This window comes from Balaenoptera physalus, assembly GCF_965194825.1.
Source record: "Balaenoptera physalus genome assembly, chromosome: 2".
In the NCBI taxonomy this organism is placed as follows: Eukaryota; Metazoa; Chordata; class Mammalia; order Artiodactyla; family Balaenopteridae; genus Balaenoptera; species Balaenoptera physalus.
This window is the reverse complement of record NC_138883.1, coordinates 74,217,293-74,230,589: the sequence shown is the minus strand read 5'-3', so window position 1 is coordinate 74,230,589 and position 13,297 is coordinate 74,217,293.

The following is a 13,297-nucleotide window of genomic DNA, read 5'->3' as shown; positions in this document are numbered from 1 at the left end:
GCAGAGTTGGGCCCAGGGTAGGGGCTAGATCTGGGCAGCTAGAAGGAGGGTTTCCCAGCCAAATGGCAAGAATGACGACCAGGGAGCTTAGAGATGGGGACTCTGGCTCGGGCACTGATTTCTTTGGATGGCTGGGCAATGTGTTGAGGTCACCAAGCCTCAGAGCCAGACAGGTCTTAGTGATGGGTCCAAGTCCTTCACTTTGTGGAGAGAGGAAATGCCTTCTTTAAGGTCATGCAGCCAGTCAGGGCAGCAAGATTCAAGGGCGGTGGGGAGGAGCTCAGCAGATGGAGATGGAGCCCAGCCTGTGGAGGGAGGCCTGGGAAGGAGGGCTGGGAGTCCAAGAATTCGAGGACCCACTGTGCGCGGAGGGCAGGACCCGGCTGCCTGATGGTCCTAGTTTGGAGCCTTTAGCCCGTTTTCCTAGCTCTGCCCACAGGTACATAATGCCCTAGCCCAGGGCCATAGATAATACAGCTGCCCTGGTCTAGAAGGAGATGCCTAACCAAGACAGCTGTGCCTGCCCACACCCCTCTTGTGTTCTGTGGGGTGATATCTCTCCGGCTCTGGTGAGATTGGTATTCTGGCAAGTCGGGCAGAGGGACAGGAAAGATCTCCCACTTCCCTGAGGGCCTGAGGAGAAGCCACAGAGGAGGGGAGGAAAGGGAGCTGGGGCTCAGCCTGTGAGCACAGAACGTAGCCGATGCCACTCCTCTGGCAACTGGGTGTGCAAGCTTCACTGGCTCTGTGTCCAGGCAACCACTGCGTGGTTTGGTTTGAAATTCCCCCTCCTTCCCAATCACAGCTCTTCAGCGCACGTGGGTTACTCCATCTGATTAGCTTTCTGCTTGGAAGGAGAGCTGCAGGCTGGGGGATGGGGTGCAGCACAGGTACATTTTGAAGGGGGGGGTGGGTGCAGCAGGGTAGGGCCAATCCAGGTGGGGGCCTCGGTGAGGGCTGCTTGGTAACCAAGACACAGTGTGAGGGAGCAGGCAAGTGGGAGGCAGACCATGAACCGCAGGGGCTGCGCGTCCAATGCAGCCGCAGCTCCGCAGTGTCAAGGTATGCAGCTGCCGAGGTAGTCCCCACAGGCCCTGCTCAGCAGATCAAATTCCGGGGGTTCCCGACCAGGCCCTGCCAGGTGCTGAGCGATTAGGCCCACTGGTAGGGACCTCAGGATTGGTGATGAAGGGCAAAATCTCTTTTCATCCACCCCTCCATCTTTCCAAGCTAAAGCTGCTGCCCCTCCCTGATTTCCCAGGGCTCAGACACAGATGCAGGCAATTGAGATGCACAAAGAATGTCTGGGAGATAGCTGAGCCATTTCAAAGGCAGTATCTTCATCATGGGCCAGCCTCTGTGGCGTGGAACTGGAAAGCCTTTTCTACAGTTAGTACTAGTAAATCAGTCGTGCTTGGTTTCCCCTCCTGTTGGGTTTGAGAGGTGCTGGCCTACTGATGTTATGCTGTTATTGTTCTCCACACCCCACTTCAGAATAGTACTCGCCTGTCTGCCTCTAGGCTCTCTGCCTCAGTGCCCCAGTTTGGAGACAGACTGGAGGGTCTGAGGTCCTAAAGATCCCCACTCTTTCTCCAGCCCTCCGGCACCTACTCTCGGCTCCATCATGATTCTCTTCCTTCTGTTCGCTACTGTTTGAAGACTGAGCAGATTCGCTGATTCCTTCATTCAACGAGTATTTATGGAACAGCGATGTTCCAGGCACTTTTCTAGTCAATAAGGATCTAACAGTGACCAATACAAAGATCCTTCCTCCAGACAGCTCTGTTCAACCGTTTGTAGAAGTGAAATCCAGGCCTGAGCTTAGAGCCAGTGCCTTTGCTCACATGCCCATTCCTGGTGGGAGGAGCGAGGGGCCAGGGGCCCCTCGTGTGGTGGGTGTGTGGGGAGAGTGCAGAGTGTACTGGAGTGATAGCAGACAAGACAAAGGAGAGCAGAGCGAAATGCTATAAATAAAGAGGGGCCCGAGGGAGGGCCGCTTCACCAAGGTAGACCAAATAAGGCCTGGAGTGGAAGGAAGGTAATCTGTCTCCCCTGCTCTCCCCTCCCCAGCATTGTGACTGCTTTGTCTGGGCTCTGTCACCACCCTGATCAAGTGTCAGGCCCAAACAGGGGCCATTTGCTGTGAACATGCCAGCGGGAGTTCAGAGAAAAAGTTGCTAAAGTTACTACCAGGAATGGGAGGAGGAGGGGTGCACTAGGGCAAGTCAGAGGAGACCTCAGCATGAAAAGAGGGAAATCAGAAAGGAGCCCCCAAACCCAAAGGGATGGGAGCAGGAGAGGGGTAGAAAGAGGCAGGGGTCTTGGCCCAGAAAGAGGAAGGAGGCATGGGTTGTTTGCACACATGGGAGAGGGGACCCACCCTGGAGTGGGCCCAGCACTCCTATCTGCCTGCCCCCAGAGTCCCTGACCTTGGGGGGATCCTTACCCTGGCTCCACACGAGCCTGGGCTTAGGGCCGGAGCTTTGTGCCTGTCTCAGGTTTCCCTTTAGAAACAGCTGTTCCTTCTTGTCATTCTTTTGTCTTCCTGCTGGCTTCCAAATCTTTGACCCCCTGCACTCTGCCCCCACTCCCTTGTCCAGTCTCTGCTTTCCGATAGACAGTGGACAGCTGGACGGAGGGGCCTGGGGGGCTGGGGCTGGCCCAGTTTAGTTTGGGGTGTTGGGGAAGGTAGATCTTGCCTTCAGGGAGTGTTTAGAGGGGCACAACTCACTAAAAGAGAGGCTTGGGGGTGTGTGACTAGTCTGGATCTAGGCTGGAGGCCTCAGAGAGCATTCGAGGGGCAACCTGGCAAGCTTTGGAGTTGGTCACAAAGGTCCACTTTGAAACCCAGCCCCTCCATTTCCCAGCTGTGTGGTCGATGTCAGTCATGGAACCTCTCTGAGTCAGTGTCATCATCTGTAACACGGGGATAGTAATGGGCAATTAAGGCCATTAGAGTTTGCACAGATAAAGGTTCCAACACAGCCCTAGACATATAGTGGGCCCTCATTAAATGGCAGCTTTTGGCATTAGGAACACAGACCTGACTGCAGGCAGGTAAGGTGGTTTCCCTGCCATAGGTTCTGTGCCCCACATCTCCCTCAGTCCCACTAAGTCCACTTGGTTCAAGGGATGGTCTGGGCCAAGGTAGGTCAGAGATCCAGCAGGCCCATGGTCTCTTTTGCCCAGATTGTGGCCGCCCTTGGGAGCAGCAGGACCAAGAGGCAGTCCTCGGGCTGTCCTAGGCCCAGTCCAGGCCCACAGCCCAGCCTTGAGGCCGGGACAGACACCACTGCGTGGCTGACAGGCCAGTGTGCTGAGTCCCACCAGGAGTCACCCAGACTAAGTGGTGACATTGGCCAAGGACACCTGATGGGAGCAGATGCCCTGAGGTGGAAGCTGCTTGACCATTAGAACCAACCGTCAGTTAGATTTTGTGTGTGTGTCCAGGCCTGAAGCTCTTAGGGATCCTGGGTGGAGCTGCCTAATGGAGCTGGGCTGGCCCTAGGGAATGGGAGTTGGGGTGTGGAGGGGGGCAGATGAAACTGAGGCCCTCAGCGAGGGGACTGACCGAGGTTCCTTCAGCGGTTCTAACCATCCCTGGGCTTGAGCCAGACTTAGCATGTAGAGGGCCTAGGAACCTCGAGAAGGAGAATGGCCAGGGTATTGTGCTATGAAATAATCGGGCAAACTGAAAACCAGCATCCTGGAGTCACCTGGGCACTTCGGTGTTAGACCTGGAGCCCTGCACACTGCTCTCTCTGTGTTGGGCTCTAGCTGGGGACCCAGCCCAGGTCCCCGGCTCCTCCACCCGAGGACCTCTGCTCTGTTCACAGGCATCCCTGGGGCAGTATCCTGGCTGCCAAGCCTGGATCAGCCCAGGATATAGAGAGACCATGGGATTTAATAGGAGTGGCTGGTAATTGCTCAGTGATTAGCCAAGAGGTTGAGTAATCAGCTGCCCCTTCCCAAGGGGAGAAGGGGTTCTCTATTTTTTTTTTAGTCAGAGACCACCTTTTCTTAAGCAAGCCTCCCTGGTACCATCGCCTGTCTCCCCACCTCTACTCCTACCATAAATTCAGGTGAGTGGCCATGAGCACACGTGCCTACACACTTTACACATACATGGGTATGTATACATCTCTGCAAAACACCTATGGTACAGAGTCAGAGCCGTATCTGTAGCCAGTCTCAAGACGGAGCATTAGTGTTTGATGAACTCTCCAGGAATGCCTCTCTTCCAGCTGCCAGCCTGTCTCATTCTTCCTTCCACCCTCCAGCTGGGTCCCAGTCAGTCATTTAATCAGGCACCTTGCTGAGCCTGCTGCATGCCCAGCTCTGTGGGGGCCACAGGAAGATCACATGGGCTCTGACTCACAGGCATTCCCATCAGGAAGCCACAGGTAGCACACTGGAAACCAAGTGAGGATGGCTCAGGGCTACACAGTGTGGTCCACATCCAGGACGACCCCAAGGCAGAGAAGCTCTTGTTCAGTGTGGGCTGGAACAAAGGTTTCTAGGTGGGGCTTGAAGGGAAGGTAGGACTTTGAGAAGCACTGGGAGTAGGGATGTGGTCTAGGTGGTAAGAATCCCAGCATGACCAAAGGCATGGCAGGGAAATGGCGTGGTGAGGTAGTAAGGACTCAGAGGACATACGCCTGGCCAGACTCTGGGCTCTGGAGATTTCAGGTGGGCTCACATTGTAGAAGAGGGGAAAGGGCTGTTCGTATGTGGAGTGCCTATCTGTGCCAAGCACCACGCCCGGTGTTTGATGCACATCATCTCCCTTAACGTTCACATTTGCCAATCAATTAAATTGCATTTTATGGTTCAGCAGTGGGGTCCAGAGAGCTAAGATGTTTGTTCAAGATAAAGCAGCGGGACTTCCCTGGTGGTGCAGTGGTCAAGAGTCTGCCTGCTAATGAAGGGGACATGGGTTCGAGCCCTGGTTCGGGAAGATCCCACATGCCGTGGACCAGCTAAGCCCGTGCGCCTGTACTCTAGAGCCTGCGAGCCACAACTACTGAGCCCGCGTGCCACGACTACTGAAGCCCGTGTGCCTAGAGCCCGTGCTCCGCAACAAGAGAAGGCACCGCAGTGAGAAGCCCATGCAACGCAAAGAAGAGTAGCCCCCGCTCGCTGCAAATAGAGAAAGCCCGCGCACAGCAACAAAGACCCAACACAGCCAAAAATAAATAAATAAATAAATTTATTAAAAAAAAAAAAATCAAGCAGCAAGTGTGGTGCTGGGATTCAAGCCCCATTCTGTCTTACTCCAAGGTGCTTTCTGCTGACTCTGCCATGTGTCCCAGACCAGCAAAATGGACAGTGTCCTAGAGGCAGTGAAGAATGACTAAAGCTCTGTAGACCTGGGAGCAGTCACTGTGATGTCATGACAGCAGAGTTCGAGGGCCCAGCACAGGTATTACTGGGCACTTTGAGGGAGAAGAGGCTGGAGGCAGGGAGATTGGAGAGGAGGATAGGGTAACGATCAAGGTCAGGAGAAGAGCAGGGCCAGCAGATGCAAAGGGGAAAGGGCGAGGCTGGAAGGATTTCTCAGGAAGAAATAAAATGCCTTGCTGACAGACTGGACGCAGGAAATGAGAAAGGAAGACTCACGACTGTGTGATGTTGGCAAGGATGGGGGTAGCAGCAAAAGGGAACAAGCTCTTAGGTGGGCAGGAAGAGGACAACGTGTTTGGTTCAGGGGAGTTGGAGGTCACAGTGGGGCATCTGACGAAGATGGTCTGCATCCCTGTAGGAAGTTGGAATTAATGGGACTGGCGGGCAGGGCTGGTACATGAGACCGACTGCCTCGGGGGATGGCCATGAGATCGGAGAGCTTGGAGAAGGTGACTCAAAGAGCACCAAGGAGCACGAGAAAAGGGCAGTTTCCTAAAAGCCAGAAGAAGTTCTTCAAGAGGAGCAGGTGGCCATAGCGTCAGATGCCAAAGACAGACTGAATGTCAGGGTGGCAGAGAGGAGGAACTCGGGTGATCTTGGAGCAAGCACCTTCTGCAGTCACAGGGCAGAGCCAGGCTGCAGCAAGGTATTAAGGAACGGATGAGTGGCCAGGAAGTGGAGGCAGTGGGTGTGACCCCTGCATTTGAGGAGCTTGGCAGTGAGTTGAGAGATTAGACAGCAGCTAGAAGGGGAAGAGGGCCGAGTAACACGATTTGCTTTGCTTTAAAAATCGGGCAATCCGGGCTTCCCTGGTGGTGCAGTGGTTGAGAATCTGCCTGCTAATGCAGGGGACGCAGGTTCGAGCCCTGGTCTGGGAAGATCCCACATGCCGCGGAGCAACTGGGCCCGTGAGCCACAACTACTGAGCCTGCGCGTCTGGAGCCTGTGCTCCGCAACAAGAGAAGCCACGATATTGAGAGGCCCGCGCACCGCGATGAAGAGTGGCCCCCGCTTGCCGCAACTAGAGAAAGCCCTCGCACAGAAATGAAGACCCAACACAGCCAAAAAAAAAAAAAAAAAAAAAAATCGGGCAATCCTGCACTTGTGAAGAGGGGGTGATAAAAGATGCCCTTGTTTTGTTCTCCAGTCCCTTTTACATTTTCTGGTTTTGGTTTCTTATTCCTTCTCTCTTTCGGGAAGCTGGAGGGGTGGTTTGGGATACTTGGAGGGCTGAGGTGACTGCCTCCATAAAGTGCGCTTGCAAATGGGAGGAGGCCCAGCTGGCTCGCTCCTCGTTCCCAGAGATGCACGCAGGGAGCTCACAGCAGAGCACAGGGGCAGCCGTGCTGTCATCCTGTGGCCCTCACCGACTGAGGCCTCCTGTGTTCCACGGTATGAGTACTAGCCTAGGGCTGGAGGGCAGAGAGTAGCCCCACAGAGTGATCTGGAAACATGAGTAACACCCGTGGCTCAGCTTCTTCTGCTTGCTTATGCCTCAGTATGTTTATTGCACCTGGAAAGATGATGTTCCTGGTTTGACGACCCAGGTACCTCTGCCTGTCCCAACCCATAACCCGCCGTGGGAGAACGTCTGGTCTCCTGGAGCAGGGCTCTCGCTGGTGTTCCAAGAGGATGGAAGGTGGAGGCCGGTTCTTCCCTGATCTGCCTGCGCTGCAGCGCTGGGCAGCATTCCTGTTGCTGGGTTTGCAAGCCTGAGTTTTAGTGCAGGACTCTGATACCCGTCCTCTGCCACATATGCCCCAAAGTTCTACACAAATATTAGAAACTGATTAAGAACACAAAGAGATACATATACACATCACGCAGGTCCTTCCTGTCATGGGGCAGGGGTGGTAAGCAACCTCCCTGGGTCTGATTTGGAACAAAGGAGCCGGGAGCTGGCTGCTGTTTTCTCCCAGGGGAGCTTTTCAGGGGCAGCAGGCAACCTGACTGCCAGCTCACCTCGGATCCATGGACCAGACTAGGGATTGAGAGCTGGTCACACTCCTGAAGGTCTCAAGAGACCAGAGCCGGGGTCTTAGCTTCCCCACCTGCAGCAAGGAAAGAAGAGCCTTTATCAAAGGGCTGTGGACTGACTAGATAAAAAGGCTGACCCATATTGAGCAGGAAGAGTGGGGAGGCGGTAAGATGGGAAGGGAGTTGGTTTGCTGGGAGTGGGGAAGAACCAGGAAAGGATGCGTGGGGACCAGGAGATGCAGCGGAGGGCAAGGCCAGCAGATGCAGCGGAGGAGTAAGGGGTGAGGCGGCAGAGCTGAGGTTCAGCTGTGAACAGACCAAGACTGCAGAAAGAGCGGCAGAGCTGTGTAGCTGTGTGTCTGTGCATTGTGGTGGGAGATGACCTTGCCCCAAGGACAGAGCCTTTATGCTCTGAGAAGTCAGGGCAGGGGGCCGTTTCCAGCCCAGCCTCCCATGTCTGGGCCCCTTGTCTCTGAGATTACAGCCTCGGCTGCCAAGAGCAGCTCCATGGGGGTGGTGTGACACAAAGCAAAAGGCCCTTTTGTGGTACTGGGTTCCTAAGAATAGCTCTGGCTGGGCTCTGCGAGGTGTCCCCTATGGCCTGCATGTCCTGGGTCTCGTCCTCAGAGGTAGCCCTTTGCCCGGTGTCTAGTGCTGATGGTTTCTAGTTGTCAGGGGAGCAGAGGCTGTCAGCCCACCTCAACCTCTGCTACTTGTGCTTGTCCAGCTCAGCTTTGAGGGAGGGGACACAGCAGCGGGACGGAGGGAGGAGTGGACGAGACACTGGTCCAAAAGTGTTAGGAAAGGGGAGTCAAAGGCCACCAGCCTGGAAAACAAATCTGGCACCTGAAGCTGAAGAGAGTGAGGCGCTTGGGAGAGGTGGGGGGGCAAAGGGGCCAGGAGGGAGACAGAAGCAGGGGGAAGGGTAAGTGGGAAGGACTTGTGGAAAGTGGTGGAAGGAAGCAGATCCAGGCAGAGAAGTAGGGAAAATAGGTGAAGGGGTAGGAACTTAGGAAGAAAGGGGATGAGGAATTAGGATGGGGCTGGAGAGGAACAGGGGACAGGAGGAGGGGACGGGAATGGATGGGCGCTTGCAGAGAAGAGCAGATGGAAAGAGAAGAGAAAGAGGTGGTGAGAGAACAGTGGTGGGCACCCCTACAGAGACACAGGGCAGGGGAGGGGGTGGGGCGGCTCTTGGAAGAGCTTGGAAAGAAAACACTCCCAAATGAACGCCATTCCTGTGAGATAACAATGCAGTTCAAATCCCTCCCTAATCTCCCGTCCTATTCTTAGCCCTGCGTCCTCTCAGAGAAGAGGCCACAGGGCCCTGGGCTCTGTCCCTTCCCCCATGCCCTTGGCTAGAATTAGACAGACATGCCTGCATGGTCATCTGCTAACCAGGGTCCTCCTGGCTTCTGGCACTGTCACTGGAGAAGAGCGTGGAGAGGTGGAGGGAAGGAGACAGGAAGGTCACTGCACACCCTCTGTGGACCAGGCGGCACCTAGACTCCGAGCGGGTAAAGAGGCAGGTCAGAGGCCCCTCTGTCCTCAAAGAGTTTTCAGATCAATGAACACACGGCCAACATGATCACAGGTCCGGAGTGGCAACACTTAACATGGGGAAAATAACTGAAAATTTGAGTCCATAAATGTAGGAATGCAGAGGCAGGGCAGTGAGGGGAGAGGGCGATGAGGGAAGGTTTCTGCGGAAGGTAAGCTGGAGGTGGGTCCTGAAAGGGCTGGGTCTTGAGCAACCCCATCCACGGCCACTGTCCAAAGCTGTGCCCATCCGGGGGAAATAAAGGAGACAAAGGCTTCTGTGTAGACCTTTTTGGCCCAGCCTCCAGGGAACAAGGCTGTCATAGCTTAACAGGGTGCAGCAGGATTTTTAGGCACACTGGATTTTTAGGATTTTTAGGCACACTGGTATTTGTTGCTATTTACTTGAAACTGCTGTTTCTTTCTTTCTTGTTCTTTTTCTGTTTTCCCCTTGCCCTCCCTCTTGCCTCTAGTCTCTTTAAATATTTTTCATTGTTTTGATATTTTAAATGGCCAGAAGTTATGTATATTTTTATCTTGAGCTCTTTCAACTCTGATGAATCTACATAAAATAAATGCATGATGAATAATGTACCAAAGAAGGTGAACAGCTGCTGTTCTTTCCTATGAGGCCTCCAATTGCTCCTGCAGGATAGGGACATAGATGAGATTCCCTGGATCTTATTCAGGGAGAGAGTGGAGGAGGCTTCTCATTCTGTTCCTTTTTCTTTCCCTTTCTCGCCCTTCCTCCCTCCCTTCCTTCCCCCCTTCCTTCCTCCCTCCCTCACTCCCTCCCTCTTTTTTTTGTCTTTCTACTTTTCTTCTCTCTCTCAAATCATTCTTTCTTCCTCCCTCCCTTCCTCTTTCTTTCCTTCCTCCCATATTATAAAAGTAATGCTTGTTACTTTAAAAATTCAAACAATATATCTTCTACAAGGCAAGTGAGGTAAAGCTTCTTCCACTATTCACAGTCCCATTCTGCAAAGGCAACCATGGTTAATAGTTGGAGAGTGTCCATCCAGATACTCATTTATGTGTAGGTATAAAATACATGCTTGGGATTTTTTTTTTTACTGGGATACACAAAAATGAAATGTTTGTAGTTTTGGAGGTATCCCAGGGGTCCCTCCTCAAGTAACTTGCATTTGGACGATTACCAGAGTCTCCAGAGGCTAAACAGTAATTAGCTCTTAAAAAAGAACCCAAATGAAAATGAATCCAAGAGGCTCAGGAGGATATGTAAGGGCTGCCAACAAACATCCCCCTTCTGTCTCAGCTTGTCTTTGTCCCTGGACATCCTCCTCTTGGAAGAGGGGTCACTTGGACAGAGGGACTCTGCCTGGGGGCAGGGGGTATGTGGTGGGCTTTGGGGTCATGGGAAATTATCCTAATACAGCAGAGGCTATATCTGTCTCTGCACAACCCTAACATTGACATAAAGATGTCCGCTAATTTATTTTGCAAAGCCAATTCTGAACTGTCACGTTTTTCATGCTCAGAAATTTGTCTGGTCATTTTTCTGTTTGGGGCTCTGTAACTTATCCTTTAGGTCACATTTGTACCTGTCCTTTGCTGACCTTTAGCCAGAAGTCAATCAAAAGTTCTGACCAAGATCCTAATATAGTTGATGACTCTGATGCAGCTCTTGAGCTGACAGCTGGTGTAACATGGATGGCTGGATTCCTGCTGTGGAAGCATAAGTCCAGAAGCATCTGAAATATCCTGTACCCGATTCTCACCCTGCTCTGTGCTACTCCTGTGGGCCCCTCACTCCCCACTGAAGACCCCAGACTTAGCCAGTACTAAGCATCCCTGGTTTCTGCCACTTCCCAGATACCTATACCCTGGCCATTCAAAGGGAACAAGGCAAAATTTAAGGTGGTGGAAAAAAGAAAGAAAAATTTAAGGTAATTTTTATGGATCCTGACAGAACAAGGTCAATAGGATAAGGGCCTGAAATATGGAACCATCCTGTCATTCAAACAGGGAGTTGGTATGTAGAGGACTGAGGTGGGAGGAGGGCTTGAAATCAAGAGAAGAGAAGGTGCAAAGGGAGAGTGCAGGGGATAGGGTCAGCAGCCCCATAGGATGCTGGTGAGCCCTAGGAAGGCCTAGCCTCTCTGGGCAGTGCCAAGGATCCCAGGGAGGAGGGTGTGAAGGTGCTGTGGCTCCCACCCCTATGATCTTTCTCTTCTCTCCCATGTGACCTTGTCACACTGGCAGGGTCAGTCCTGCCCCAGGCTCTGGCCCCATTTCAGGCTCCAGGCAGAAGGGATAGAACAAGCTATTGCCCACCTTTGGAGTGTCATCATCAAGTCACCCTTGCTTCTGTGCTGTAGTTCTGGAAATGCAGCTTCTATCTTGTTCCTAAGACTTGGGCCCCACCCTGTGCCACAGTCTGGTAACTGAGCCCTGGTTTTGTTCCCTCTGCCAGAAGCCCTGTCTTGGTAACCCTTTTAGTTTCTCTGGTGCCTGTCTACTTCCCAGGGATTAGATTTTTTCCCTTAAGCCCCAGACTGGAAGCGGGGTGCCCTGTTTCCTTCGAATAGAGGGAGGCAGTATATCTTAATGACTAAGAGCATAGGTTTTGACATCAAATAGGTCTGTGGTCAAAAACCCTGGCTTATGGACTAGCTGTGTGACCTAGGTGAGTTACTTAACCTCTCTGAGAAAAAAGTGAAGTATCGTGCAGAGTCTTGTGACTCAAAGTATGATCCGTGGACTGACATATCCTCATCAGTGGGAGTTTATGAGGACTGCAGAATCTCAGGCCCCAACCCAGGCCTGAGTTACCTTTCTGCATTTTAACAGAATCTGCATTTTAACAAGACCCCACCACCCCTGGTGATTTAATGCACATTAAAGTTGGAGAAGCACTCATGTAGAGAAAAGAGGACAGGCCCAGGAAGAACTATTTTTGAATCCCAGCACTAAACCACAGTCTTAACTGTAAAATGTGGATGGTAATACCTACCCCATATACTTGACTTAAGGATTACATATACGAAGTTATAAAAAAAAAATGGTACAGCCACTATGAAATACAGTATAGAGGTTCCTCAAAAAATTAAAAACAGGAGTACCATATTATCCAGCAATTCCTTTTCTGGGTATATATAGCCAAAGGAAATGAAATCACTGTCGTGAAGAGATACTTGCATGTTCACTGCAGCATTCTTCACAATAGTCAAGACATGGAAACAACCTAAATGTCCAGTGGTGGATGAATGGATGAAGAATATTATCTAGCCCTAAAAGAAGGAAATCTTATCATTTGTGACAATATGGATGAAGTTGGAGAGTGTGATGCTAAGTGAAATAAACCAGATACAGAAAGACAAATACTGCATGATTTCACTTATATGTGAAACCTAAAAAAGACAAACTCTTAGAAGCAGAGAGTAGAACGGTGGTTTCCAGTGGCTGGGGAGGTGGGGGAAATGTTGCTCAAAGTGTACAAAGTTTCATATATGAAGGATGTAAGTTCTGGCGATCTAACGTACAGCATGATGACTATAGTTAAAAGTACTGTATTGTGTACTTGAAATTTGCTCTGAGAGTAGTTCTTAATTGTTCTGACCACCCCCCCAAAAAAGGGTGGAGGTAACTATATAAGGTGATAGATACGTTAATTAGCTTGTTAGCTTGATTGTGGAAAACATTTCACAATGTATACATATATCAAAACATCACATTGTACGTTTTAAATACATACACTTTTCGTCAGATATACCTCAATAAAGATGGGGAAAAAAAAGTTATAGGCACAGCTCCCAACAAACAGTGAATGCTCAATAAGTGGTATCTATTAATATTACTTCCACTTGCCTGCTTGGCTTTCCAAACCTGTTCCAGTGCCCTCTTATTAGAATATCTTCCTGATTCTGACTGCTTTAATAGACTAACTCCCTTCATCTGCTGCCAGGCTGGTCTGTACTTTCTTCCAGCATCTGCAATGACAATGTTCCCCAGGATCTGCCCCATCTCAGTGGGCCCTGTCTAATAATTCCAGATCCCAGCTTCTTCCAGTTTGATTGTTCAACTCATGTTAATGAGAATGATAATGTTAATGGCAGCGTGCCTTACCATAGCCCAGGAATGAACGTTCATTCTACCAACACTGATCAAGCACCAACTTTGTGGCAGGCACAGTCCTGACTTCAGGAGCTCACAGATTACTACGGAGAGGCAGACAGGTATAGGCAGTGACAGGCAGTGACAGTATAGTGTGGCATGTACTGTGATGGAAGTGCCAGGTGCTGTGATGGAAGAAATCCTGGAGCACAAAGCAAGGCCACCTAATCTGGACTGGAGATCAGGAAAGGCTCCCTGGAGGAAATGACTTTTAAGGTCAGACTTGAAGGATGAGCTGGAGTAG